General features: G+C 40.5%; 1 pseudogene across 1 annotated transcript; it reads left to right on the top strand.

The window, feature by feature from the left end:
• Positions 1-3735: 3735 nt before the first annotated feature.
• Positions 3736-4543, top strand: LOC147633093 (xyloglucan endotransglucosylase protein 1 pseudogene; annotated as a pseudogene). Its single transcript, XR_015267024.1, has 2 exons — positions 3736-3971; positions 4092-4543. The product of XR_015267024.1 is annotated as a xyloglucan endotransglucosylase protein 1 pseudogene (transcript).
• Positions 4544-4839: the final 296 nt, after the last annotated feature.

Raw genomic sequence — 4839 nt, 5'->3', positions numbered from 1 at the left:
GATTTTGATCTCTTGAAAACCTGCTTATAGAATCCAACTTCACAAAAGCAAAAATAACATATGGCATATACACATCATCATGTGATTTCCAAAAGCTTCATGTTCAAAACCAAAAATCAACCCTGCTTTGAGACTCTCAGCTTTCAAAGCTCAAAGGAAACCATCAAAATTTCTCCAAAGCTGTGAGTGTCAAAGCTTTACCAAGAATATAAACCAAACCTATAACAATTAAAAGTTTTACGATTTTTGAAAATCATATATAAAAAGCTTATCTCATAAAAAAAACGATTTCTCATTTTCGCCTTATTGCAATTAGCGTTGAACTCCACTCGTTGAGAAAATCAAGCAGCACTTCATGTTACTTTCTTGAGATTTTTGATGTTGATGTCATTTGAAAGAGCTTCAAAACCTCTATATTTCAAGCACCAGGAAGGCACGAACAGAAAACATCCCAAAATAAGAAATTCTGTAGATTTTATAGACTGGTTCCCTCCCATTTCTTTTCTGCACACTTTCCCCCTCACCAAATATGTGCGCTGCCTGGTTATTTTTTATTTCCCGCAGGGAATTCGGGCAGAATTGCCTTTTGCAGCCAAAAATTCGCGTTTCCCAAAATGAAAAATACGCTGCGCCCCTTTTTTAACTTAAAATTTGGATATTCCAATTTTTGAAAAACACTGCCTTCGTATTTTCCCCACGCGAGACACCACCCTGAGGCATCAGCTGAATCAACCAATTGTGTACCAAGTTGTGTCAGATTGTGCTGCCTCAAGTGCGCGTTTTTCTGCCTTCTGGAAGGCTATCTCCGCAATGCATACCCTCTGTGCTGCATCAACTTCTAAAGCAACAGCCTGCTCCGCCTATTGGAATCCTTAACCTTGTCAGTTTCTGAAACCCATTTTTGGAGGGCTTTGAAATGATCCTGTAGGCTGGCCGTCGATATCCGCGAGGCGAGGGGGTAGATCGAGCGACGGAGAAAAGGAAGTGGAGGGCACCATAATCGCGAGCTCTGATGAGATCTGGTGCGATAGAGAGGGCGCTTGGTGAAAGCGCCCCGTGCTAAAATTCTAAGCACACTGCACACCCAATAGTACTAGGCTACGAAGCCAGGATTACGATCAAATGATGATGATGATGTGAACGGCAAATTCCTGACTCCTCACTCGCTTCCCCCAGCAACTGCTCTTGCCAACTTTGCAGCTATTGATGTTCTCAAAGCCTCTTTTTGAAGCTCTTCCTTTAAGCTCTTAATGCTTAGAAGATCTGCCTCATACTGTGCAAGGACGAGCTTACAAGCCTTCAGCTCTGCCTCAGCTGCCCTTAGTTCTTCTTCCTTCAGCAATGTAAATGTTTCCTCTGGTGATGTAACCTTGGCATTCTCTGCATTGCTAGCATCTTTTAAAGCTTCTACCATCCCAGAAGAAACGTTCATAATGCCATTTTGCATGGATGCATCTTCAACCATATTATCTACTCCCTCTCTAGAAGTGATCAGTTGCTCGTCCTTTAGTCTTCCTTGTGCCTCCATCAAGATCAAAAACTACAACTAATCCCTCTTTCTTGTCAGCCCCATAAGAAAGTGATGCCGCTTTTGGTTCATTGATAATTCGTGCCACCTCAAGGCTCACCATAAGCATAAAAACTCCATGATTCACACCACACTTATGTACAGAGGCTTCGAGACCTGGCTTAGCCTCAGCTCGTCTTATTGAACCTCATTTACAATATGAACATATGTACGTAGACATCATAAAATGACTCAAGTCATGGCACTTAATCCCATGCATCTAGATTTATATTTAATGGCCTCACATGCATGGTTTCACACCATAGACGTGCCATGGCACGACACCGCCTCGATTTTCTGGTTTGCTCAGAAAAAGTCACTCGGAGTATGGTAGAACTTTGAGAAACTATTTAGTCTTATCTTTTGTGGAAAATAATAGTGGGGTATTTAATGATACCATAAAGAGACTTAATTCGTAGAATTCAGTCTGTTTAAGCATTTAAACAAGTTATCTACCTTTTGTGAAAAATAATATTGGTGTATTTTATTATTGTCCAAAATGGTTTTTAACATTAATTAACTAGTGTTGTGTGTGGGGAGATGGTTTTGAACCGTTGGAGAGTCGAGGTTCTATTTTTTAATAAGGTGCACGTCGAACAAGGTGGCAAAGTGGAGACGTTTGGACCTTTGCTTGGAGCATGCCAGCCTTCTAGTAGATAGTTCAAAATCTGACACGAGTTTTATGGTTTCTCTCTCCCTCTCTTGTATGATGAGAGCTTGAACTCTAGGTGGAAGGTACAATTGCAATATTGATGGAGAAAGGTTAACTTTCAAGAGATGACGTACCAACAAATGGTGTATTTAATGATTGCATAACCAGAGACATAATTTGAAGAATTAAGTCTGTTTTAGCATGTAAACGAGTTGTCCTCTCCATGGCTTTATCTTGTGTGAGAAAATAATATTGGTGTATTTAATGATTACATAAGTAGACTCAATTTGTAGAAAACTCCATATTGCGTTAACAACATTTAACTTGGCCACTATGCTGATAATAAATCGTGATATTCTTATTGGTGTTTTTATGTATAACTAAATAATAATAATATTGTTGAGAAGTTAAAATGCTTACAAACAACATCCCCTTCATGCAGCAGCTTTGGTGTATTTAATGATAACATGAACAGACTTAAATCTACGAATTAAGTCTATTTAAGCGTTTAAACAAGTTATCTACCTTCTGTGAAAAATAATATTGGTGTATTTAATGATTACATAAATAGACTTAGTTTATAGGAAAATCAATATTGTGTTAGTGACATTTAATGGCACGCCTTGGTAGGAATGTAAAATATGCTTCATTTATGTTAATAAGGGTCTGAAACGGTTTTTTACATTAATTAATTAGTGTTGTGTGTGGGGAGATGGTTTTGAACCTTTGGAGAGTCGAGGTTCTATTTTTTTATAAGGTGCACGTCGAAGAAGGTGGCAAAGTGGAGACATTTGGACATTTGCTTGGAGCACACGAGCCTTCTAGTAGATTGTTCAAAATCTCACATGTGTTTTGGACAGCTATATTGGTTTCTCTCTCCCTCTCTTGTATGATGAGAGCTTGAACTCTAGGTGGAAGGTACACTTGCAATATTGATGGAGAAAGGTTAACTTTCAAGAGCTGTACCAACAAATGGTGTATTTAATGGTTGCATAACCAGAGGCATAATTTGAAGAATTAAGTCTGTTTAAGCATTTAAACGAGTTGTCCTCTGCATGGCTTTACCTTGTGTGAGAAATAATATTGGTGTATTTAATGATTACATAAGTAGACTCAATTTGTAGAAAAATCCGTATTCCGTTAGCAACATTTAACTTGGCCACTATGCTGATAATAAATCGTGATATTCTTATTGGTGTTTTTATGTATAACTGAATAATAATAATATTTCTGAGAAGTTAAAATGCTTACAAACAACATCCCTTTCATGCAGCAGCTCTGCACTCTGAGGGGGGCGTTGCATAGCGTGCGTGGTCTGTGCAATAATTGTACACCATATAGTTTCTCTCCACCCAAGCCAAAATAAGTGTTCATCAGCTAAAATAAGTGTATTATTAAATGTGCATCTGTGTAAGAGGACATTGATTATATTGTTTTAATGATCTGGTTTTATCATTCATTATCTGAGCTGAAACGTTGCCGTGTACACGTTCATGAGCTTTATATGACAATAAATATGCTTCTCGTGTGTACGTGGTGGGGCGTGGACGTGGTGCAGCTCTCCTCGCAATCGGCGTACCATGACGAGCTGGACTTCGAATTTCTGGGGAACGTGTCTGGGGAGCCTTACATTCTGCAGACCAATGTGTTTGCCAGCGGAGTGGGGGGCCGGGAGCAGCGCATCTTCCTGTGGTTCGACCCCACGGCCGATTTCCACACGTACTCCGTCTCCTGGACCAAACAACAAATCCTGTAAGCACAAAAATTAAGCCTACCTATATAGATAGCCCTTCGCTTCTTCTTCTTCTTTTTGGATACAGAAAGAAAGATACGTGCGTTCTCATCTCATTTTGCCTGCATAATTACTTGTAGGTTCCTCGTGGATGGCACGCCCATCCGCGCCTTCCCTAACCAGGAGAGTTCTGGGAAGGCCTACTTGGACAAGCAGCCCATGGGCGTCTATTCCAGCATCTGGAACGGCGACCAGTGGGCAACTCGTGGCGGCCAGGTCAAAATCGACTGGACCCACGCCCCCTTCGTCGCCAGCTACCGTAACTTCAATGCCAATGCCTGTGTCGCCACGTCCAGCAGTAGTAGCGGTATAGCCGCTTGTAACACCGTCGGTAGCCCCGCTCCCCCTGTCACACTCGACGCTGCTAAATTGGCTTGGGTGGAGAGAAACTATATGGTGTACAATTATTGCACAGACCACGCACGCTATGCAACGCCCCCCTCAGAGTGCAGAGCTGCTGCATGAAAGGGATGTTGTTTGTAAGCATTTTAACTTCTCAGAAATATTATTATTATTCAGTTATACATAAAAACACCAATAAGAATATCACGATTTATTATCAGCATAGTGGCCAAGTTAAATGTTGCTAACGGAATACGGATTTTTCTACAAATTGAGTCTACTTATGTAATCATTAAATACACCAATATTATTTCTCACACAAGGTAAAGCCATGCAGAGGACAACTCGTTTAAATGCTTAAACAGACTTAATTCTTCAAAACACATGTGAGATTTTGAACAATCTACTAGAAGGCTCGCGTGCTCCAAGCAAATGTCCAGACGTCTCCACTTTGCCACCTTCTTGGACGTGCACCTTATAAAAAAA

The sequence above is a fragment of the Cibotium barometz genome, chromosome 12 (assembly GCF_041138505.1).
Source record: "Cibotium barometz isolate CiBa-2024 chromosome 12, ASM4113850v1, whole genome shotgun sequence".
Lineage (NCBI taxonomy): Eukaryota > Viridiplantae > Streptophyta > Polypodiopsida > Cyatheales > Cibotiaceae > Cibotium > Cibotium barometz.
The sequence above is the reverse complement of the archived record's forward strand: the minus strand, read 5'-3'. Positions and strand labels throughout refer to the sequence as shown.